At 42.4% G+C, this 26168-nt stretch overlaps 1 protein-coding gene across 3 annotated transcripts in view; it reads right to left on the reverse strand.

Annotated features, from left to right (window-relative positions):
• The window catches only part of RPAP2 (RNA polymerase II associated protein 2), a gene marked incomplete at its 5' end in the record, with an annotated part of 1562525 nt that overhangs the window by 698160 nt on the left and 838197 nt on the right, over positions 1-26168 (reverse strand).

The raw sequence follows: 26168 nt of genomic DNA on the forward strand, positions 1-26168 counted from the left end.
GAGACGTCAGCAGGCAATGTAGTGGGAGGAGCTGATGGAGCTGACTGTTGACCAGGCACTGGGGCTAGTACGCTCCTCATCACTTCGAAGGCTCCTCTATCAGGCAGGCCAAAGGGCTCCCGCTCTGAAGAACTAGGAACCCCGGGCCGCACCAACAGGGATGGGGCCGAGCTCACCAGCGCCGATGCTCCAAGAGGGAGAACGGGGTCGGACAAGGGTCCGATGCCACTCGCCCCCTCGGAGCCGGCGAGAGAGTTCAGGCGCCCGGAACCCTCCAATGAAGGCACCATGGAGGAGATCGGAGCAGAGGACGACGGAGCCGAAGGGGGAGGTATCGGCTCCGACGCCGCAATGGTCATGGCTCCGAGGAGCTCTGGCTCCAAACTCTGGTGGAGAGTCGAGGGAGGAATAGTAGGTGGAGCTGATGTAGCCGCTGTCTAATGAGATGGGCTGTAAAGCATTTGGGCCAGTGCCTGAGACTTTAAAAGTCTACTGACCACTCTCTCAAGGTCATGGTCGGAAAGCCTGGACGACCGAGAAGAACGGCTCCGATGGCTCCGCTCCGAGAGCAAGGGTGACCTCGGAGCCAAATGGATGGATTCCAACGATGGGGATCTAGACCTCTTTCGAGTAGGGGGTATCGAGATGGGTGGAGCCGATGGAGCCGTAGATGCGTCCGCTCCAGCCGGAGCAGACTGTGAATGTTGAGCCTTAATGGTATCGGCTCAGAGTGGAGCCGATGTAAGAAGCTGCAATGCCAATGCATCAGCTCCAGCCGGAGCCGATGGAGTGGCAGATGGTGATCCACCAGCCGAAGGCTTAGAACTTGGAGCCGATGGTTTGGTTGGCTTTGAGGGCTTCCCCGGCAAGGACTTAGCCGGGGAACCCTCGGGCTTCAATAAGCCCCTTAAGATTAGTTTATTCCTGCGCTCCTGCAGGACTCTTGGACTGAACGCATGGCACAAAGAACAAGAGTCCTGCAGGTGCAGGGATCCCAGGCAGTACACGCAAGAAGTGTGACCGTCTGTCAGAGACATCTTCTGACAGCACGAGTCACACTTCTTGAAGCCTGAGACCTTTGTATCCTTTGACATAATGCTGTTGAAGTAAAGAATTTAAACAACACACGCACACACACAAAATCCAAACAGACAGGGATACAGGGACAGGGGTACACACACAGACCACACCCACAGCACAGAATCCCTGTGAGAAGACTAGGAAAGGAGCAGGGCCTAAGGCCTAACCTAGTGGAAGGGAAGAATAATTGGGATAAGGGACAAAAAATAACACCGTAAGACTAAGCTATACTAAGAAAAAAGGGGTGGGAAGGCTAAGTAGAAGAGAGCGATTTTAAAACAAAATCTAACACTTAACCAGGAGCCGGTAAAAAAGCACCTCGCTAGCGAAAGCGGCAAAACGAGATCTGGGGAGTTACTGCCTAGCATCATGGGATATAGGGTTGCCTCGAGCCGGTAAAATTAGCTCTCGAGCTTTAGTAGTGGCAGAGTCGGAGCCGAGGTTCGGCTCCGAACCCATCCAACAAGAATGAAGGCGAGATTGACAACTTAACATCATCTGTTTTGAACAACGTGAAGCATTAAATATTTGTTCTTGTATATGATTTATGAACCACATTTTTTTTACATTACTTTGTATTATTTTATTGCACTATTGTCTGTTTCAAGTCATGTGGCTTACTGTATTTGTTATTTACATGTTATATGATTAAGTACCCCAGTTCTGATGAAGTCCTACATTGCAGGATGAAAGTGCTCAACTGGGATAATAAATTAGTGCTCCATCTGTCTCTGCCCGTGTGGCTTTTGGTTTGTTGGGCCGAATTTAGTTGTTTATCAATATTCTGATCACCAACTTAACTATGAACCTGCAATACAAAGTCTGATGAATTAACCTTAAAGAATAAGCCCTTCTTCTCTTAAAGAAGAAGCATATAATATAACAAGCATTTTTTTTTACCTCTAAGAGACTTGTTTTTTCAAGTCCAGCCATAAGCAGCTAGAGTCAAACATGAACTCTATACCTCAGATTCTCTGCATCTGACAACCAGCGTATGAACCCATGTTGCCTAGATAGCAATCTGTAATACTATCATTGCAGTAACTACCTGGCTCACCTTCTGCTCACTGCATTTCTTCCGTAGTATCTGTAACCTGCTGAAAAAAGTATTTCACTACCTACTTTTTGTTGCTGCTTTGCTATAAGGACAAATAAGCAAGCAGAAGTCCTGACTTAAGGTGAAGATTTGTTTTCTTAATAGCATTAAAATAAGCATACTACCCATACAAACAGCTCCTACTTCATCTGCATTCTACAAAATGCAAAATGTGACAAAACAAAAAAATAATAATAATCTGTATAAGAAAAACAATTATTATTTTTTTAATTTTCTATGAGGTGTGAATACTGAAAATATCTGAAAATATAGTTTGCTCACTGAACTGACTACTCCAGTACTATTCTTTTATATTCTACACTCAAAGCTTTTCTACTTCCATTTATCGTAATGCTATAACCTTTAACCTTAATTCCCCTCCACAGTTAGTGACCACTTTAGGTAAGACAAACTTGATTTCAATTAAAGTCACTTAGTTATTCTCCAGTGCTGTCTAACATGCCCTGGAGAATAACTCAATATCTCAGTTTTCCTAACAGCTGCTTACAGGCACATGGGGACTTGGCTTGAAATGAAATGTAACCATACTGAATAGTCTCAGAGGACTGCTTATGCCAGTTTTCAGCTGCAGTGACTGAAAACATGATGTCCAAAAAAGCCAAACTGCTTGTGTTCTTTTAGAGCGCAACAGAGGAGAAAATTAGTGCGACCTACTTCACTTGCTATCGAAATCTGCATTTACTCCTAACTTTCTTAAGCAATGTGGACAGAAGAGTTTTCTTGAAATCAATCAGAAATAAAATCAACGTAGTTGATGTATGTTGTCTTTGCATATCTGTTTCTGTGTACATGCTTTTTTTTTGCAGTTTAAAAAATAATAATAAAAACACTCTATATAACCACAGACAGCTGTTTGATATCCTGTTCACTGAGTATGACCAGCTTTATTCAGCTAATTTAAGGGAAGGCAGCTTTTAAACAGCTAATTAATACCAGTGTAATACAGAAAGAAAAAACATATACTTGAGGACTTCTGGTATGGTAGGTTCCTGTGATTTAACATTTCGTCTAATTCTCCCAAACCTGAGGATATTAAGTTAAAACAGCTGTTCAAGCCAAGTAACATTAAACAGCAGCTTCTCAGGCATCCTCAAATATCATGTCAAGACACTTACAAGGACATCCTGATGTACCAGAGATCTGAAGATGAACAGCAACAGGAGTATTTGGTGAGGAAAAAGGTAGCTCAAGCTCATGAGGGAAAAAAAAAGGTGTTGGCTAACAGAATCAGCTAATACCCTGAACAATGTTGCACATTTTTTGAGGAAAATATAGGCTAAATCGACAGCTGGAGTGGGGGGTCCAAAAGTACTGCAGAACACGTAGTATCAACTAGTCATTAATGTCAAACTTTGAAATGGCACTGTAAGACTTGTCAGAACCTTTGTGCGTATCCTGACACATGCTGGCTGCTAGCACTTGCCTCTTCAATTTTTCCCAGTAGTTTATCTTGATATACATAGTAAATTAAAAAAGACTGTTCAAAATCTTGTGTAATCCATGCCATTATTATTAAACACCTTTACTGAATTATCTCTTGTGACATAGGCACATTTACATTTCTATAAAATAAACTGTATTAACTTAAAATGAACAAACATTATGCTTTACATATATTGCTATATATCATATAACTTAAGCAATATTACATAAATTATTCAACTCCTGCCCCTTTTTCCTTTTAAACAAGAAACATCTTTATTAAACCATCACTTATGACATAAGCAATCATACATTTATATAAATGAAAAAGTATTGTTGTGTAAAATCTTACCATAACTTTAGATGTTTCTCTTCTACATGCTGCTGCATCTATAACATAAGGGAGTCTGCCTCTGGTTGACTCGTGTACATCCAAGTCATTTACAAAAGATAGATGCTGAAGTTCCTGTGTCCCTCTCTGCAGATGTCAGTCATAAACAGATGTCGGGTACAAAATGGACATCAGCACGCACCTACCTCAGAAATGTATGCTGCTGGAATCAGTGACTACAGAATGGGTATTCAGGAGTCAAGCAAGTGTCAGGGGGAAGGCAGGGTGGGAAACTATACAGTAGCATATAGAAGAGAAGGACATCTATAGTTATGGTAAGATTTTACACAACAATAATATGTGCTTTTATTCATATAATGCTGTATCCATAACATAAGGGAGAGTGCAAAAGCTCCTGTTATTAAGATTTGGGGGAGGAACAGAAGCATTTTCCACAAAGCCATGAAGGATGGCTCTGGCAAAACCTGCTCTGGCCCTAGAAATGATGTCCAACTTACAGTGTTTGGTAAAGGTATGGACAGATGACTATGTAGCTGCTTCTAAAATGCCAGCTGTATCCAAACCCTTAAAGAAATCCCCAGAGGAGGACACTACCCTAGTGGAGTGTGCCTTTGCTGGGAAGGGAAGCCTTCTGCCATGGGCTGTACAGCAAAAGGAAACGGTTTTAGAAATCCAGGAAAATATGGTTTGCTTGGAAACAGGGTGTCCCATGGCTCTTGGGTGTTAGCACACAAACAGCCTGTCCCATTTACAGATGGATTTGGTCTTGGCCAAATTGTATCTGAGCTATCTATGTACATCCAAGGAGTGTATAATCCTTTCAGCAGCGTTTTGGGGTGAAGGGAAGAAGGCTGGAAGGTTAATGGCTTGATTCAAGGAAAGTTCATTAACCACTTTAGGCATGAAGGATGGGGTTAGTACATAAACAAACCCTGTCCTTATAGAAAACTGTAAAAGGATGCAAAGCCATGAGGGCTTGCAGTTCAGAAACCCTTCTGGCTGAAGTAATGGCCGCCAAAAGTATAGTTTTCCATGTACGGTATTGGAGAGAACAGTCACTGGCTGGCTCAAAGGGTGATAGTGTCAACTTTTCCAGAACAATATTTAGATCCCAAGGTGGAGGAATGGGCTATCTTGGAGGTCTAAGGTGCAGAACCCCCTTCAAAAAGAGCTTAACTTCTAGTCTAGAAGCCAGAGAAGGGGTGAGTGGAAGGCATGCTGAGATTGCAGATAAGTGGGTCCTATTTGAAGAATAAGACAGACCAGACTTCATCAATTCACACAGGTAGGACAAAACCACTGGAGGTTCTACTGCCAGTGGTTGTAAATTTTGGTATGACTTTCTGGTAGTTGGTTTTCTGGCCTCCTGCAGAACCTGAAATATTCCCTCTGTGTATAGGTGTCTGAAGGGAATCAATGCCCTATCACCACAATGTAAGGTTCAGTGTGGACAGTTGTGGGTGTATGAGCGGTCCCTTCTGTGTGAGTAGGTCCATCTGGTGGGGGTAACTTGTGGTGAGACTGCCCTTGGGTAGATGGTGTAACAGGGGGAGAACCAATGCTGCCTTTGCTAATAGGGGTTACCAACAAGATCTGTGGCTGTTCCTTCTGAATTTTCAGCAGAACTTTTTGTATGAGTGGGAAGGGGGGAATGCATAAGCATACATCCTCTTCCAAGGGAATGAAAGAGCATCCCACCCTCTATGCTTTGGGATGTGGTACCCTGGAGCAGAAGGTTGGAAATTGTCTGCTCATGGGGGAGGCAAACAGATCCGCATCCAGATTACCCCATCGATGACCAGGTCCAGGAACACTTCCCTGTTTAGCATCCATTTGTGTGATTGAGTCATGGTCCTGTTTACAGTATCTGCTATCACAATCTCAGCTGAAGGTATGTAGATGGTTAGGATGTTGGCTTGCCTCTCTAGGGCGATTTACCATGCCTGCAGAGCCAACCTGCACAGGAAGTAGGACCTTGTCTCCCCCTGTTTGTTGATGTACCACAGCACAATGGTATTGTCTGTGTACCACCTCAGCATGCCTGGCAGGAGACGATCCTTGAAAGTTTGGAGAGCTAATATCAAGGCTCTCATCTCCTTGATACTGATGTGCTCTCTGAGTTGGGTCAGGGTCCATGAACTTCTCACTCTCCATTCTCCTAAGGTTGCTCCATAACCTGTGTCTGAAGCATCTGTGAACAGGTCCTGACTGGGGTGCAGGGGTTGTATGGGCAGGGCTAGGTTGGCCTTAATCTGGGCTATCCACCAATTCAATTCCCTGGAAAGGCATGGAAGCATGGGAATCATGAACTCCAGGGAGTGCAGGTGTTGTTTCCAAACTGCTCTACCAGTTATTACACGTACCTCTTGAATTGTGCCTTGAGCGAGGAGTTCCTGCAGAACAGGAGGAAAAGAAGGCTAGTTGGTCTCGAAGGGGTTGTGGAATGCCTTTGGGAGTAGGTCTGGTTTCCCATACCATGAGGTATCCCTGTTTTATGACTGAAAGAACCCTAGAGTCCTGGGTGACCTGTTTCCAAGCAGGGAAGGACAAGGAGAGAGGCATGGAGAGAGGGGTGTCTGGATTCAATGCCTGGCAGTCACAGGCTACCAGGCTTAGCCTAAAAGGGCTGTTTGGGAATAGGAGTAGAGGAAGCAGACCTAGAGGAAATCTGTTTCCTGGAATCTTTTTTTACCTTTGGGTGGCATTTGTCTAGCAGGCCTTCTCACAAAGGATGTTTTGGTTGCATAGTTCCTTTGAAAGTGTGGAACTGGGGAGACAAAAATGTGTCTCAGATCCTGCAGCTCCTTACCTTCTCCTGAAAGGGCTTGAAAAGTTCAACAGCCACTGAACCAAACAAAGCTTTGTTGTCCAAGGCAGCATCCATGAGTTTACAGTTAATGTTATCAGGGAGAGGCTGCAACCTGAGCCAGGAATATCTCCTGATTCCAGACCCTAAGGCAACAGCTCTAAATAAAGCCTTTACTGCATCATGACTGCACTTGACAGAGTGCTTAGTCACTTGAGTACAGGAATTCAAGATACTCCAGATTTTTGCCTCGGCTGGGGAGTCATGGAGGTCACCCAATTGTTTAGCCACATTAGAAAGAAGAGCCAGTGAGCATTTGGCCATGTGATGAGTCTGGTAGTTAATGGTTCTCAGTGCTAAAGTAGCAGGTGTGTACACTTTTTTGCCTAGGCACTCCATTAATCTGATCTCCTTGTCAGACGGAAGGAGGGAGGTAGAAGAGTAATTTGGAGACTTTATCTGCAGCCACAAAAATGGTGGAAGGGTCTGCAGAAGGAACCTTGAAGAGAAATTCTGCATCTTCAGGGACTTTGTAAAATGTATATGGGCGCTTGGGTGCAGGAGGTTGGGAAACTGGGTTTTTGGAAGCTGCCAGGAAAGCATCCAAGAAGGCAGGATGCACTGGAAGGACTGCAAACGGGTTACGGGACTCCATCTGTAAAAGGGCATAATACCTCTTTTGAGTCTCAGTGACCTGGCTGCAGACCCACTTGAAAAAGTCATTCATCTGTACAATAGTATCCCCAAAGGTAATGCCTTCCCCTGGGGAATCTGTGCTATTGGGCGACTCCTACTCTAGGGAAGCGTACACCCCAGAGGGGATGCAATTTGGGAAGTGTAAGTAAAGGATTCATCCCATGATGAATCCTCTTCTTCAGTGGAAATGTCAGTAACCAGCTTACCCCTTAGGGGTAGACGCAGTAGGGGCCTGGACCGTAGCAGAGGCCTGGCATAAGACAAGGAATGCATTTAGAATGCCTTGAGTAAAGACTTGCCAGTCAGTTGCCTGGTTGGAGGGTGTGGGCGTTGGTGAAGGAGCAATATGCTTTGCCTTTTGCTGCTTCTTTTTATAAGTCTCTGACACCGAAGTGTCAGAGATGCGATGCAGGGATGGAGTGCTGGGCAGCACTCCACAATATCCAAGGAAACATCCTTGCGAACTATAATCTGAGAAATTCCATGAGGGCTCTCGGAAATGATGAGCCTCGGTTCTCCCCCGGCACCCAATTCAGATGCCTGTGACTCCCTCTGGCACATGCAGGTGGCGTCTTTGACTGCCTCCTCCTGGGTACCCAACAAAGGAAGATCTGAGGATTCTGGCTTGGAATCTGTGCCTTCACCGGCCTTGAGAAGTACGGCTGGAATAGATGGCACAGCAGTCGGTTCAGGCCTCGATTTTTTAGCTATTTTAATGGGCAGCTCATCCAAAGTACCTGACGTCAGATCCATTTCTTTAGTCAGACGTTTCAGATACTGGTTCTGTAAGTAATGTTTTAAGGCTGCAAAACAACTCCTTAGGGTTTTGGGGATTAAGGCCTGTGAGATTTCACAAGAAGTGTGGTCGTGATCTTGGCCTAAGCAAACCAGGCAGAGCTCATGCGAGTCTTTATGTGGAATCTGCCATCCACACCTACACTTGCACTTTCTACCCTACATGAAAACCCAAAACAGTAGCAAAAGATAGTCAAAAGCTCCTATGGGGTACTTATATGAAATTGGATAACACAAGGTTACTTTTCCAAAGGAGCGACAACCGGAGCTGGCAGAAACACAGGCGGCAGAAAAGTTCTGAGGCAGGTGCGTGCTGATGTCTGTTTTGTACCAGACGTCTGTTTATGCCTGACGTCCAAACAGAGAGACATGGGACGTCACACGCACCTTTGCAGTAGCATCTATCTTTTGTAAAATGGCCAGATGTACACAAGTCAACCAGAGGCTGACTCCATTACGTTAGGGATACAGCAGTATATGAACAGAAGGACATCAAACCACACCAACACAATGCTAGTGGCAGGCATTTTACATCACAAACCATACAGACACACTCCCAGTTGCAAACATTATACATCACTTATAATCTACCAAATAATTTTCAGTCAAACAGTACATAGCTCATTTAAGTCCTGACTTCTTTCAAACATCATTCCTCCCCTGTACATATTGTTCCCACAATTCCTATTTTTTCCTATGGAGTTTGCTCCTACCTTTTCCTAAAGATCTCAATTTTAGTTGTTTTATCTCTGTTACTACAGTCACTACTTCTAATACAGTTGGTTTAGATTTTGATTTCCACTTTTTAATAACTGCTCTTTTGGCAGCCACCATTAGACACAGCAAGGCTTTACCATGTCTAGGCAATTCCGATTCAATTCTGTATCATAGCTCAGAAAAATCATCTTCTTCGTCACACCAATCTGCTCACCCAGTATCTCTGACAGTAGATTCCGCAGGGAGTCCTTAAAGTCTGCCAGCTCACTGTACTCCCAGAAAATATGTTCCCAATTACCCCTTTCTTCCCCGGCACACCTCCAACATTTGTATCTACCTGAGGAAAAATTCTCTGGAGTCTACTTGGGGTCTAAAAATATCTATGTAAACATTTCCCAGCAAAAATTCTAAATCATCTAGATTTTGTTGCATATTTGAGACATACATATACCCTCCCATTGTTTCTTTGTGAATTGCTTATCCAATCTCTCCTGCCAATTCTTTCTAACCTTCTCTGACTGATTCTTATAGTTATCGTGCAATATTTTATATGATCTACTAACTATTCCTTTTTTAATGGCAGCTTCTGTTCTAGATTCTACTAAAAACTCTACCAGTGCTGGTCTTTCATTTAGGACCCCCCTATTTCTTTCTCTTTGCCTGTATTCTGATATCAATCCTTAATAGGGAAAGCAATCTCTAACCTGCAGTCCAAATATATTCTTGGCATCTTCCCATTCTATCATCTTTCCCTCTATAGATATTTGCTACCAATACCTTGGTTCCTTTGCCAGTTTTTCTCCAATACATTCCAGACCCCTCTTGCCTATTGTCTATATCCCTAATTGCAGTCATCCCTATCAGCAGAATCTTCTTTCTCCATTCCTGTGTTGGCTTAGTTCTTAGAATACTTTCTGCTAATTTATGGATATAATATTCTGTATGATTATTGTTAATCTCCTTAAAGGCCTGCACCCAAAATCCCAGTCTCTCCTTGTTTCTTGAGCTTCCTCCTATTTCAACATCATCCCTTTCCACTTTGAATTATAGTTTTCTGCTTTTGCTATGTACAGGAGCCTTAACTGTGTAGGTCTGAAATACCCTTCAAATTGGGTAATCCCAATCCACCCTGTTGTACTGGAAGAATCAGCTTATCCCACTTAACTCTTGTTGTCTTCCCCTCCCAGATAAAGTCCTTTAGCTCTTTATTAATTGCTATCCACAACTTCTCTTCTGGTTGATACAAATATGCCTGACCTGTGTATAAGACTAAAGGGACTAAAACATTTTGACTGTAAGTATCTTGCTATCCACATCCATATAAAAAGCTTCATTTTCCCAGGTTTTGTATTATCTTTTTAGTCCCTTCCCACATTTCTTCAGCTGCCACACTGGAATCATTTTTAATCCATACTCCTAAATACTTCATTTTTATCATGTTCCCATAAGTAAGGATATAATATTTTGAACAGTCTTGACACAATAGTTCTGGACAAGCAAGCCAGTCCAAAAATATCTTTATTATTTATTTATTTTATTTTGATGTTTACCAGGTTTGTCCATCTGGGTTTAGTCAAAACCCCTTTTCAGTGGAGGGCCAGGCAGAAAAGTTCTAACTTATTACAAACATTTTTAAACAGACTTTCAGTAATATACAGGAACAGACATTTAGTAATACACATCTGCTAATTAGATTACATTCCTATGACATAAATGCAACTATTGCAGTATAAGATATAAATAAACGAAAAGGAAAAAGAAAACATTTTTCTTCCTTATCTCTATAAATTAAAGATAATGTGGAATTTTCAAAAGGTAGCTGTATGGGCTATTATGTTTTATGCTTTACTGCAGCTTGGACTGGAACTTCAGCTTTCATAATGGAGATACTGCATGTTGGTTCTCAATATTTAGTGTAAGGTGTATACTTGCTGAGAGAATATCTATTTGTAATTGAACAGTATTTATTGTAAAGTATATACTTGCTGAGAGAATACCTATTTGTAATTGGTGAAAAGTATTTTATCACAAGGATGTATATAAAATACTATGACAATCAGTAATAATATTGGGAATTCCCAGCAGATAAACTTGCAAGGGTGATTTTGAAACAGTCAGAAAGCAAGAAAACAGATACATACAATATACTCAAGTATATTAGTACTCATAAGTAACTACTAGGCTTCCAGTCCAGGAGCCAGCTGACAAGCATGATACAAATTTCCAGTTGCTCCTAATCACCGTTTGGTTAAATGACTTGTTCAAGGTCAGACAATACTTAAATTACGGCTAAGGGAATTAAACCCTGTACCACAGAAACGACAGCTCACAGCCTTAACTCTCTACGCCAACTGCTGGAGGTCTTGGTGAGAAGGGCTTCAGTACTCAAAGGGTGAAGTCAACTTCAAGCAGGCTTCAAGTAGAAAGGTGCCAAAGATCAAAGGGAGTCCATAATTTAAGTGTAAATGCTCATATCTCAGAAGACAGGGTTAGGGATTTTTACTGGGGTAGTAAACAGTTACAATTTCATTCATTTTAATGTACTGGTTATTACACTCATATTTATCCTTCCAGTTTGGCTTACAAGCATCGCATGTCCTTATACCTTGTTTTCTGAAACACGTAGAAATTGTCAAGACTTTGCTGTTTAATGTTTGCCTAGAAACAGATTTGATAATGTTATGTAGAAACAGGATACACATCAGCTGTGGAAGGAATCAATGACAGTCAGTCCGTCTGTCCATCAATCCATCCATCCATCCATTCATCCATCCATCCATCGGTTCATAAGTGTTTACTAGGCTAACAACAACAAGAGCCTTTTTAAGCCTAGCCATGCATCCCAAATCTCTGACAAGAACTGATACCATTAATAAGTGTAAGCAGGGGCTTGGGAGATGAAACATTTACAAGCAGTGGCCTGGAACATGAATCATTTACAGGTTACCTGTGTCCATTAGAGACACAGGTGCCAAACCGGGGATGACTTTCCCATTCCCCATCCAATTGTCAAAGTTGCACTTGAATTGGGTTAGGGAGGAACTCGGTTTCACATGATTGGGGAGCCTGCTCCAGAGATGGGGTAATCTATGGGATACATACCTGTCTGTCCAGCAGGTTCTATTTACATCACAGGCAAGGTTTAAGTCTTTAGAACAGGTAATTCTGGTGCTGTTTATTTTGGGGATATGCAGGAGGTCCAGAGCTGGGTCTGACAATGCCCTGTAAGCCAGGCATAGATCTCCCCTTAAAAGCCTTTAGGAGACAGAATACAGGTAGAAGGCCTTGAGGTGGTATGCATAGGACATTTACTTATGCCCTGTCTTCTTTTATTGAGGAACATCTGTGGATGTTCCAGCTGTTGGGTATGCCTGCTTAGGTACAATCCAAAGGGGTCATTGTACTCAATGATACATCTGATGAATGTCAAATACAATGGAACAATGACTTCCTTGGACTCAGATGGCATACCTTTGTTTATAAGTTGCATAACATATAATCTCCTCACTACTGTAGACAAGTGATGGTCAAAGGCTAGATTACTGTCTGTCTGTCCCTAAGTCCCTGACTACTGGGTTAACTCTAAGGGGTTTGTTGTCAATATGATAGTTAACAGAGGTGGATGACTTCCGGAAGAATACTATTATGCATTTCTTGGCATTTAGTTTTAGTCCATGGCTCTGACACCAGCTGTTTGTCTGTTATCTATTCTTGGAGAGAATCTGTGTCGGTGCAGGATTCAATGACAACTCTTAATTTGTAATCATCTGTAAATTTAGTCAGCCAGAGACCACGGACATTGGCCTTGACTTCAGAGAAATAAAGTTAAAAAAAAAGCGGTCCAAGGACCAACCCTTGAGGGACTCCACTTGGGACTGGCCTCTTTGTAGAGGTGGACTCCCCAGTTCTAACTTCCTGGCTGCTGTGAGCCAAGTTGGCTATCCACCTGGTGACATACAGGTTTGTACTCAACCTTTTGACTTTGTCAACATTGCTCTAGTTGGGTATTGTGTCAAATGCCTTGGCCAGGTCAAGGTAGACGGTGTGAACCCCTTTTTCCCATTTTTGCACATAGTGTCAGGGTGTCACCAACAGTAACAATCATCTGGAGGATTGTCAATCCGAGTTGAAACTGTTAAAAGCACATTATTTATTTATTTTTTGCAACTGTCAAATGGCATTTGTATATTCAATCAATATACATTAAATCAACGCTGGATGCTGTATGGCCAAGATGCCGATCCCAGGTTGGAGAAAAGGGGTGATTCCTAGTTTGATAGGAATTTTGGTACATAGCTCTTCATTTTTACGCAACGGATTTAACATAATGTTTTCGGAACATTAACTGATTGAAAAATGCAGTAAAGAGGGTGGTCATGAAACAGAAGGAAATGTAGCCCAATAGAATATGATTCCAAAAGAACCCACTTAGATTGGAAACAACATAGCAATCTTAAGTCTTATTCTATGGAGGATTAGTCATCTTATAAAGTGAGTCAATAAAGTGGAGGGTTGTCTTATACTGGCAAGAACTTGCCCTGCACATGTTGAAGACACTTTAGTTGATGTTGTTAGACACAACGAGGGTGAAATATAAAGAAGTACCCAGAAAACAACCCAGTTTAGTATATACTTCCCACTTGGTCTGGAACAGACAGAGGTTACGATAGTAGTAGAGAAAATGACTATTTCCAGAGGGATCATCAATATTCATCATACACAAAGACACTGGATCTCAGGTGAGACATAATACCTGTTATTTGACAAACATAGGTTTTGCTATTACTCAAGCTTTTGAGTTGGCATGAGCCCATCAACAGGAGTTAAGTTGCTGATGTTAAATACAGTGCTTAAATATCCACTTGTATCTAGAATGGAAAGTACATACGCTATTTCCAGTTGGCTAAAAAAAAAAGAATGTTTAGTCTCTCTGACCATCATGTTTCTACAGCAGTGAGGAAATTATTCTATGTTGTAAAACTTATAAACTAAGGTATGGCATCTAGGCCCAAGGAGGTCATTGTTTCATGGTAGTATTTAGCATTCATCAGACCAGTCATTGAGTACGGTGCCCCCTTTGGTATGTGCCTAATCAAGTACATCCAGCAAATAAAACATTCACAGAGGTTACTCACAAAAAGAATAAAGGATGCAAGTAACATGCCATATGCATACCACCTCAAACGCCTAGCCCTGTATTCAGTCTCTTACAAGCTGTTGAGGAGAGATCTACGACTGGCATACAAGTCCCATCCTGATGGCCCTCCTGCATATCTGCAAAACAAACAGCATCAGAATTGCCATTCTAAAGACTTAAACCTTGCCTGTGACATACATATGACCTGCTGGACAGACAGGTATGTATCCCAGAAACTACCCCATCTCTGGAACAGACTTGCCCTTCATGTGAAGTCAGAGTTCCTCCTTAAGCCAATTCAAGTGCAACTTGGACAACTGGATGGGGAATAGGAAATCCAAGCTTGGTTTGGCACATGTGTGTTTAATGGACACAAGTAGCCTGTAAACTGATCATCTCCCAGGCCCTTGCTTAAATTTATCAAAAACTTGTCAAAGATTTCGGATGCACAGCTAGGATTGAAAATGCATTTGTTGTCGTAAACCTAGTACACACCTATAAGCCTATGAACCCCTTCCCAGATATCCTTAGCTGCCATAACAGAAGTCTTTTAATCCATACGCCTAAATACTTTATGTTATGCCTCCATAAATATTGGTATGGTTGAATGAATTCATGTATGGGTACCTAATTTATGGTTACAGTCTGTTTTAACTTCATTAATTTTATATCCTGAAAAAACTTGGAAATGTCTCAAAATGTTCCACAACACTGTGATGTACTCTTGTGGATTTATCAGGTATGAAATATCACCGTCTACAAATAAAGATAACTTTTTTTGATTGCCATACTAGTTACATCCTTGACTTTCTGAGTCCCATATTTTCTTTGCCAAAGGCAAAAAACTTTTTTTTCCTGGTAAATGTGTTCGTTATTTGTAGTATACAGTGGTGCAGCAACAGCAAAACATCAACAGCAGCAATATGCAAAATGACTGGAGTGAGAGCAACTGGAGTTGTTGTCTGAAGTCAGGGTTCTTTTGGATGTCTCAGACTGAGAGGAATGGAGTCTCACAGTATAGGTGCTAGGATGGAGAATGCATGGTCAGTGCAACAAAGTTTACTTTTTGGAGTTAGTACGGTGGGTTGAAATTGAGAGATATCCCTGAGACTATAAAGCTGGGGTTTTGGTGAAAAGTTTATGAGTGAGAGGGAATAATGTCGCAGGAGAAAGGACTTTGTGAATTAGTAGGAGGTTGGCACTTAAAGGTACTGGGAGCCATTAGTTTTGGCAAGAGTTAAGCAGTGGTGTTTATTATTGGAAGAGTTAGTAATGAACCAGCAGATTTTATTGGAGACTGGTTGTAAGGTGGAGGCATTTTTCTTTGAGGTTGCTGTTATTATGGGTAGTCCATATTTAAGTTTGATTTAGAGTATTCCTTTGCCTATAGCAGCTCTGGCCGGCTTGGACAGACGAGGCGATAGCTTGTTCACCCAGAAAAGTAGTGTGCTGATCTTCTCGTACATTTTGAATGTATGGCTCATCATCTGTGAGGGAGTATGGAGATGTTATTGTGCAGCATCCATACCAGAATTCATGCTTCCTGGATATGAAATTGTATTCATGTAAATAAGCAGTAATTTGGTTGTAGACAAATATAATATTACAATACTAGAAAAATATTGTATTTAAATATTTTAATATTTTAGTATTTATGTCTTAAATGCATTGCATACACATTCAGTAAAGTTTACTAATTTTAAAAAGGTTTTATTTGCAGTTTTAGAACACGTACCAATCAATCCTATAGGGTGTAGTAGGGATGAAAACCTTATTGCCAAATGCCTACAGAAGTTTTGGTTTGAACTACAGAATACAACTGTGTCTAAAAATGAAATTTATAACAATAGTTTTAATCATTTTAAGTATTCAAATTCAGTTTTTGCAAAAATGTTTGTTTAATGAAACTGTGATCATGTGATTTTATGCCTGGGGAACTTGATTTTTAAACTATCATGTGTATTCTTTTAAAATGTATCAAGTCTGATGAAGTCTCATATTTTACATAACTGAGATGAAAACCCTTACTTGATAATAAATTAGTGTTGTTTTACTTCCAGCGGATGTTCCTTCATTCTACAAAGAACTTGTATTAGTATGACGCAAGTAAAACCCAACATCAACAATAAATATTATATTAAACAGTTTCCAGAAAGGTATTTAAAGGCTGGTGATGACTGCCAAAAGATCAACACATTGCATATCAAATGGAAATTAGCACCACAGTTTTTGTTACACATGACGACTCACTTTCTTACGCGAGGGCAAAATACCATAACCAATATGCTGCCCTCAGCTACAAAATAGAACAAAAAAAGAAAAAAGTAAGAGAGAAAGCATGACAGATAAACAGATGTAGGATATTTACAGCTACAACTGGAGGACAGTTAGGAATGGAGAGAAAAAAAGAGGGTGGAAGGAAGAGAGTACAAGTCAGCAGCAAAGAGTATAAAAGAAGGCAGCTACAAAGTTGAACAACTGCATGACCGTCAGGAGCTAGAGGAGAGACACTATGTTGGGAAAAAAGGGGACATACTATACCGATAAAGAATAAAAAAGAAAGTATGCAGGGTTAGCAAAACAGCATGAGCACCTGGGAATATAAACAAAAGCCAATAGATAAATGCTACGGGACTCAGCACTGCTTTCAAGTGCAAGCAAGCCCCAGTGAATATAGGGCACCAAATGTACAGCATGGTCAAATTACAGATAATGCACAACATGCTACCAGCACAAAGAATTTAAACATAAGCAGCTGTTTATTTATGTTCTATGCCTGTTTGTTTACAGCAAAGGTGAAAGTCTTATTGGACAGAGGATTAAGCTCTTATGGTAAATCTGAGCAAGTCATTTAAGCAAGCCAGTTCTCCAGGAATGTCCCAAAATAAAGCCTAGTCTGCTTAATAGAATAAACAAATTAAAAATTAGTATCTGGCTCATCTGAAACACCTGAGCTCCAATCAGTTAATGTAGCTACATCCAGTTCTTATCAGCCTCAAGCAGTACTTGTGGCACACCAACTCAGTTCACTTTGTCCTTCACCTCATCTTAACAGGGCAAAAGGGGATGTTCTTTAACAGCTTGGCAGGACAGAAGTTCAACAAAAATGCTACTACAATATGTGAACTGCTTTGAAAAGCCAAGGCCTCAGTCCCACCTTTGCCATCTGCAAGTGCCTTAGTTCTGCTCAGCTGCTGTTCAATAGGATAACTAGTATGGCTTGCTAAAATGCTACGAGAATAAGTAAAGTACAGTTTTGTACCTACCATAAATGTAGATGTTCGAGGATTCCATTGCTGCAGTCCTTACTATTGGGTATAGTCCGCATCCAGTCGGCCCGAATACCAGAGTATAAGGCTGACGTCGGTCAGGGCGCATTAGACTGACGTCAGTACGTCAGGGTACTAATGCGCATGACCGGCGTCATATCCTCAGTCTTTTCTTGCCCCAGATGTCAGAAGACCCTAAAAAGACAAGGCCCAAAATACCTGCACCAAAACATGAACAATATATACAAAAATATAAGCAGGTAAACTCACCTACACAACCACCCCTAAACACAGAGGCGAAGGAGGGAGGGTAAATTGGACTGCAGCAATGGAATCCTCGAACATCTACATTTATGGTAGGTACAAAACTGTACTATGTTCTTCGTTTTCCATTGCTGCAGTCCTTACTATTGGGTAGAATCCCAAAGCAGAGGTAAGGGAGGCTGGGAAATCATAAAGAAGCAGGAGCTGACAACATGCCTTGCAAAACAGCTGTGGCAAAACCAGCCCTAGACTTAGAGTAGATAGGAAGGTGATAATGCTTAGAGAAAGTATGCACTGAACTCCAAGTAGCTGCTTCCAAAATATCCTTAGTTGCCACCCCCCGTAGAAATGCTGTTGAAGTGGCAGTAGCCCTAGTGGAATGAGGCCTAATCCCAGCTGGAACCTCCTTGCCATGATGGGAATAACAAAATGCAATGCAAAAGCCAATCCACCTAGAAATAGTTTGTTTTGACACAGGCCTGCCCTGCGAACTCAAAGCAAAAGAAACAAACAACTGCTGAGGCTGCCTAAAATCCTTAGTCCTGCTTAAGTAATAACGCAATTGCCTGTGTACATCTAAAGTATGCAAAATCTTTTCCCCTTTATTTTGGGGGTCTGCATAAAAAGTAGGCAAATGAATAGTTTGGTTTAAAGCCACACTAGAAACCACCTTAGGCATAAAGGAAGGATTAGTACGTAATGATACCCTATCCTTATGGAAAATCAAAAGGGCTCGACTGCCATAAGGGCCTGCAACTCAGACACCCTTCTTGCAGAAGTAATAGCCAACAAAAAAGCAGTCTTCCATGACAAATATTTCAATTCAGCAGTAGCCGCAGGCTCAAAAGGTTGTAGAGTAAGTTTTTCCAACACAAAATTGAGATCCCAAGCAGGAGTAGGAGCTCTACGTGGGGGTCATATATTTTTTGCCCCTCTAAGAAACTGCTTGAACAAAGGATGCGAAAACAATGGTGGGTCACAATCATAGTGAGCTGAGATTGCTGCAGCATGAATCTTAATGGAAGAGAAGGACAGACCCTCGTCCAGTAACTCAGTAAGATATTGAAGAGCCATACTCAAATTAGGCTCAGAAATCTCCAAATTCTTTGCTTTACTCCAAAATAAAAATCTCTTCCATTTTGCTGCGTACACTTTCCTTGTACTAGGTCTTCTAGCTTCCCTAATCACATTTAAAACTTGTTGAGGAAGTTGAGACCTGCTGTGTTTCAACACAGAATATGCCAGGCTGTCCGATGAAGAGAGTGAAGCTTGACATTGAGCAGATGACCGTCCTGCTGGGATAACAGATGTGGAATCAAAGGTTAAGGCCATAGAGGCTTCTTTACCAGACTCCGTAGTAGAAGGTACTAGTGTTGCCAAGGCCAATCTGGAGCTATCAAAATCATCCTTGGCCTGTCCTGTCTGACCTTTAACAGTACCTTTGGAAGAAGAGGCAGAGGTGGAAAGGCATACACATGAAGGTTTGTCCAACTGAAAGACAGAGCATCCACTTTCCAAGCTGTGTGATGAAACCCCTTTGTGCAAAACTGTGGCAGCTGGTGGTTTAGTGGAGAAGCGAACAGATCTATGTCTGGAGTTCCCCATGACACTGTCAATTTCTGAAATACATGAAGATCCAGTTTCCACTTGTGGGGATCCATGATTTGTCTGCTTAACACATCTGCTAAGGAGTTCTGTGCTCCTGGCAGAAACCTTGCCTGAAGAGTTAGGTGCAAGCGTAGCGCAGTCTCCCATAAAATCATTGCTTGCCTGCATAGAGGATAAGAATGAGTTCCCCCTTGTTTGTTGAAGTACCACATGACAGTTGTGTTGTCTGTTAGAATCAACACCTGCCCTGGAAGAAGTAACTCTTTGAAAGCCAGCAATGCGAACTGGACTGCTAACATCTCCTCCATGTTGATATGTAGATGCTGTAGTCTGGCAGGCCACTTGTCTTGTATCCACTTTCCATTTAGATGAGCTCCCCAAGCAATGTCTGAGGCATCTGTCGGTAAAATCTGACTCGCCTCTGGCCGGGTCACAGAGAGTCCCTTGTTTAGGTGACATTCCTGAGCCCACCACAAAAATTCTCTTTGAAGGCAAGGTATTATTTGAATGACAGTGTCTAAATCCTGGCAGTGCTGTGTCCATACAACTTTGAGATACCATTGTAACTTCCTCATATGCAGTTTGGCATTGGGAAGCACCAGAATACAAGATGCCATGAACCCTAATGCTTGAAGGACTGTCTCTGCAGTCAGCACGGACTGATGAGATAGGTGATGGAAGTAAAGTGATAGACTCTTTTGTTTGTCCGGGGTTAAAAAGGCCATCTGGGCTGCTGTATTCAGTCTCACACCCAGAAAGCACATGTCTTGAGAGGGTACTAGACTGGACTTTATTTCGTTCACAGAATACCCTAGGCATCTTAGCACTGCTATAAGATATTCCAGATGCTGTAGAAGGTCTTCCTTTTCTTGAGCCAGAATCAGGCAGTCGTCTAAATAAGGATAGATTTGAAGTCCGTAGCCTGAAGTAAGCTATCACTGGAGCCAGAACCTTTGTGAATACTCTGGGCGCAGTAGATAAGCCAAAGGGCAATGCAGAGAACTGATAATGAGAATCTCCAGCTCGAAACCGCAGATACTTCCCGTAACTTAGCCTGATAGGCACATGAAGGTAAGCTTCCTTGAGATCTAAAGTTACCATCCAGTGATCTTTGCCCAGCAGGGGTAAAAGCTGTTGTAACGACAACATCTTGAACTTGGGAATGTCCAGATAAGTGTTGAGGAGAGATAAATCCAAAAGCAGTCTCCACATGTTCCCCTTCTTTGGTACTAGGAACATGCGAGAATAAAATCCTAGGCCCCTTTCTGATACAGGGACTGGCTGAATGATGTCCAACACCCATCTGTCTTGAGTAATTAAATCCCAATTTTCTTTGAAAAGAGACAGTCGTCCTTCCAAAGGAGCTGCCAGACGAGAATCTACTGGCAGCTGAAAAGGCAGGTCATTGGGTCTGTTTACGAAAGGACTGACCCCTGCCCTCACCAGAAGTCTGAGCAGGTGAACTGCCTGTTCCAGGCCTAAAAGAACCTTGAGCCCTGCCCCTACCACGTCTAGACCTACCCCTAGACTGGGAATCATAAGCAGGATATGTCCACCCCTTAGCAGGCCAATTTCTACTAAACTTCGGTGGCTGTACCTGCAAAAAATCTTTAACAGTTTGCATAGACTTAGCTTTGTCCTCCATTTTCTTCAAAACTGCTTCCACAGGTGAACCAAACAACACATCAGACTGTAAAGGAGCATCCAAAATCCTTGTCTTAACATGCTCAGCCAAATTTTGATCCCTCAACCAGGCATGCCTGCGAAGAACAGAACTAGTGGCAGCCACCCTCGAGGAGGCCTGCACAGCATCAAAACCACATTGTAAAGAATGCTTGCCCACTTGCTCAGACACATAAACTAAATCCAGCAAGTCTTTACAATCAATACCTTCCGCCAAAGCATCCATCTTAGATTTCAATTGTGAAAGGAGATAATTTTGATATTTCAGCATGTGAAACTGACAATTCAACGCTCTCATGGCTAGAGTGGAAGAAGTATACACTTTCTTACCCCACCTATCTAACGCCCTTGCCTCTTTGTCAGTGGGAACAGGATTTTTAACCACAGAGGCCTTAACACCTTTAGGCCCCTGAGAAACAGTTTCTGGGTCCGCCCTAGGACTCTTAAACAAATACTTATGAGCTTCGGGCACCCTATAGTACCTATCAGGTTTAACAGGAGCAGGAGGCAAAGAATCAGGGTTCAGGAAGCCTCTGCAAAACATCTTCCATCACATTCAACACAGGAGGTATAGCTAAGGGCCTATGCTGGGGTAAAACAAGAATTCCCTAAGTCTCTTCCTGGAATCAGAGTAATCCTGGCCTTCCCATTTAAAGTGCTCCCTCATGGAATGCAGAGTCTCTGAAAATGAAAATCCTCAGGAGGAGAAGTCCGAAGGAGTGGCATCATCCACATCAGAATCAGAATAATGAGGATACTCCTGCAAATCTTCCGCAGAAGACTCAGAAGCCCCTGAACCCTGTTCAAAACTGTCAAACTCTGGTTCCACTCTAGGCCTCTTATCAGGTGGGCCCATAGAACCTCTAATCATAGTAATCAAATCTTCTGCCATTTTAAGCATATGTTTCTTAGGTACAGAACCCGAAGGCTAGGAGAAGCCCCTACTGAAGCTGAAGTTGGCCTACCTCTAAAAGAAGTTTTGGCAACAGAAGGAGAGGCTCTAACTACTTTGGGAAGAGAGGGAAGAATAGTTACCTGAGAAGGCCCCTCAGCCTGGCCTGCCTCCTGAGAGGGTACATCCTGTAAAAGTAAAGTTTCTGCCTGAGACTCCATAGAAACTCCTGGCAAAACCTCTGGCTCCACTGAGCCATCTAAAGAACCGACGTCCGGGACTGCCGGTTCATCAACCCTAGGCTTCGCTGTTTGCCCTTGCGCTTCTTGGACGAAGCGGGCGACGGAGCATCCGACGGCATTTTATAATTGCAACGCTTCCCAAACACTAATCTGGCACAGTCTAACCTCCTCTTAATAGTGCGTTTGTTAAACCTAGCACAAGAGCGGCAACCAACAACGCCGTGCTCAGGCCCTAAACAAGGTATACACAATGTATGGTAATCCCTATGAGGTATTTGTTTCCCACAAGAAATACAGTTATTCACTTTTTCTGACATCCGGTTAAATACTGAGGCAAGAAAACACCAAAATGTTCCCAACGGGTACTTAGCCAACTCTGATTCGGTCTGAAACTCCGGTTTCGGAAATATTTCAGAACGCCAACCTGCACTCGCAAAACTGCTTCTGCATCGGACCACGCGGCAAAAAAGACTGAGGATATGACGCCGGTCATGCGCATTAGTACCCTGACGTACTGACGTCAGTCTAATGCGCCCTGACCGACGTCAGCCTTATACTCTGGTATTCGGGCCGACTGGATGCGGACTATACCCAATAGTAAGGACTGCAGCAATGGAAAACGAAGAACATCCAGGACAGAAACCACAGAAAAACAGCAGATTTTCTCATGAGTGTGACGTCTTCAAAGCAATTATTTATCACCATGGGAGTAAAGCAGAAAAAAATCCCTCTATAAAGTGAAAATGAAATTAAGTTATGTACTCACTATAATTAGGCATCTGTGTTGTCTATTTTCATTCTTCCACAACAAATGGGTTATGGATCCAATCATCAGATCAGTTTCAGCCACATGGAAGGATATTCTGGAGAAGCTCTGAACCAAAGGCAGCTCTGCTTCTGGAGATTTGGTCCGATTTGTAATCAATATCAAAAGTATGAGCATTTGACCATGTAGCAACACACAAATATCAGTAGAAGTTCTTGACCAAAAATCAGATAAGTGGCCATGGATCTAGTAGAGTGGGCTTTAAGCAGACTTGGTAGAGAAATGCCTTGTTGGGAATAGATCCAAGAAATGCAATTAGTTATTCGTTTAGCCAATGTAACTTCAGAAACTGGATAACTCAGTTTGTTGAGGAGGACACAAACAGCTGGTCTGATTTTCTGATTTCTTTAGTTCTGTGTAGATAAAAACATAATTGTCTGTGCACATTCAGGAGATGTAGCACATATTATCCTTTGTTTGAAAAATTTGGAAAGACCACCAGTACATGAATGGATTCAGAAGCCACTTTAGGTAAAAGGAAAGGTTTGCCCGTAAAGTTACCCTGTCTTTATGGAAAATAATGGATAGAGTTTTTGATGAAACAGCCTGGATTTCAGAAATTCTTTCTGCAGAAGTAATAGCTACTAAGAAGGCCGCTTTCCATGATAGGTATTTTGTATCATTTTTTGCTGAAGGTTCAAAGGGTTTCCAAGTCCGACCTTGTAGTACCACAGTCAAGTCCCAGGGAGGTAAAGGATATTTTAGTGGAGGTCTAAGGAGAAAAGTGCCTTTCAAGAAAGCTTTACATAACTTAGAAGCCGCCAACCAATTTTTGTCTCCTGCATGAAAATGTGATATGGCTGCCTGCTGTAGTCTAATCATAGAAAAACTAGCTCCTCCTTTGAAAAGAGCAGCCAGAAAATCACGAACAGCAGAGACAGGGGCAGTAAAGGGGTCAACATTGTTTCTTAATACCCAAAGGGAAAATCTTTTCTACTTGCTCTTGTACACCGTTTTAGTGCGGTCTGTTTGCGAAGATAATAAAATATGTACCAGGGAAGAAAGCCTGTGCTGTCTGGCTATTACTGGGACTGGAAAAAACATGTAATTAAGTTTGAGGGCTGGGATACTGGGTCATCCATGAGGAATGAGACAGAAGATATGGAGGTGGGTCCAGTATCCAGAAAGGACAACAAAGATGAGACCAAAGGAAGGAGAATCACACCTGATGAGGCCAGAATGGAACAATGAGGATGACTGAGCTCTTCAACTGAATTGCTTTCTGTAGAAATTTGGGGATCAAAGGAAGTGGAAGATAAGCGTAAAGGAAACCGGATGCCCAAACTTGGACTAGAACATCACTCGGTGACCCCCCCCCCCCCGAGGGGGGATCAGAGCAAAATACCTTTTGCACTTGTTGCTGTGGGGAGATGCAAGGAGGATGCAGCAAGGGTGGCCCAATGATGGAAAATTTTCTCATCCACTGACTGAGAGACACTCGGAAGGCATCAGAATTGATCTGGTGAGTTTGTCCGCAAGTATGTTGGATTTCCCCAGAATGTGCATTGCAACCAGAAAGTGGTTGGTGGATATTGCCCATTGCCACACACTCATAGCCTCCTGGCAGACAGGGTAAGACCAGGTTCCCCTTTGTTTGTTGATGCATCAGACCACATATGTGTTTGTCAGTCTGAATTGCAACAGTCCCTAAAGGAAGAGCATCTTGAAATGCCTGCAATGCTAGGAGGACTGCTCTCATCTCCAGGATGTTGATATGCAAACTGGTCTTTTGGGGGGGGCAGGTGCCTTGGACCGTCCTTCCCAAGTAATGTAACCCACCCCAATTGGCAGGTGTCCATAGACAATGTGGCCATTGGGGGGGGGGCAGTAAAACAAAAGGTCAGCCTAGGGAAATGTCATCTGACTAAATCCACCAGTGAATGTGGTGTTTGCATATTGCTGTATGCTTGACTGGAAAAAGTAGGAGTTGTTGAAGAATAAACTACTGAACAGCTAGAGTTCACTGAAGAGACACATAAAGTAACATGTTAAAGGAAATAAGACTGTTGCTCCTGTTTCCATAGACCTTAAAGCTTGAAGAATTAATCTGGCTGAAGATGATGGCTGGGATGGAATCTGATGACCCTGAGATCTGAGTTGTCTATGCAATAAGTAGGCAAAGAGGCAATATGTGTTGTTGTGTTCAGATGTGTGCCAATAAACTCAGGACTCTGTACTGGTGTCAAATTTGTTTTAGCATAAATTGACTGTTATCCCTAGTGAGTGACAAATCTAGAGCAAATAGTCCCTAGACTATTGAAGATGCATGGTAGGGGCAGTGAGGAGCCACTCATCTAGGTATGGAAACATTCAATCCTTTTAGTCTCAAGTGAGCTGCCATCACTGTCATACATTTAGTAAACACCCTGGGGGCTGTGGTGAGTCCAAAGGGCAGGCCTCTGAAGTGGTAATGAACATCTCTCAGCTGAAAGCACAAGTGAATTCAGGAATGTCTATCTATTTTGATGTGACAGTACGCATCCTGAAGATCTATGGAGCAAATCCAATTGTTTTTTTTTGTAGAAATGGCAGAGCGGACTGGACCATGACAATTTGGAACGTTGACTTTTCACATACTGATTTAATTTGCTTAGATGAAAAACTGGTCTCAGGTTTCTTGTCTTTCTGTACACTAAAGAAACAGGAGTAAGATCTGAATTCTGTTTGCTCTGTTGGGACCTCCTGGATGACTCTCTTGTCTAGCAGCATTTGAATTTCTTGTGCTGCTGCCTTCCTCTGACTGGGTGGAACATCTGGAAGTTTCTTTCTTTTGTAAATTGGGAGCTGGGAAAATGGTATGAAGTACCCTCTGCATATTATTTTTAGCACCCCAGTATCTTTTGTTATAGCAGCCCAGGCGTCTACATGCAAGGACAAGCATCCCCTGACTGCCTCCAGAGGTGAGCAGTCAGGCAGCACTTTAGGAGCACTGCAAGGTTTTAACTGGAAAAGAAATTATGGAAACCCTGATTTTGCAGGCCTCCTCTGCTTTGAGGGTGCCATCTACCATTAGAACTGCCCCCTATACCTCTGAAGTAGTGGTCTCTGCGCAGATCCTGTAAAGGTCCTTGTGATTTGTGAAACCACATTTTCTTACCACCTCTCTGATTTGTAGAGAAAGTTCATTGAGGGGTAGATTCCTACGGCAGACAGGGCCTTTCCTTCTTGTTCGTTGAGGAATAAAAGTTTATTTCACAGATGAACCAAACAAAGATGTTTCATCAAAGGGAGCATTGATGAAAGACTCCACAAGATTGCATAG

This window comes from Protopterus annectens, chromosome 10.part0 (assembly GCF_019279795.1).
Source record: "Protopterus annectens isolate FY-2018-M chromosome 10.part0, PAN1.0, whole genome shotgun sequence".
NCBI classification, from domain to species: Eukaryota; Metazoa; Chordata; order Ceratodontiformes; family Protopteridae; genus Protopterus; species Protopterus annectens.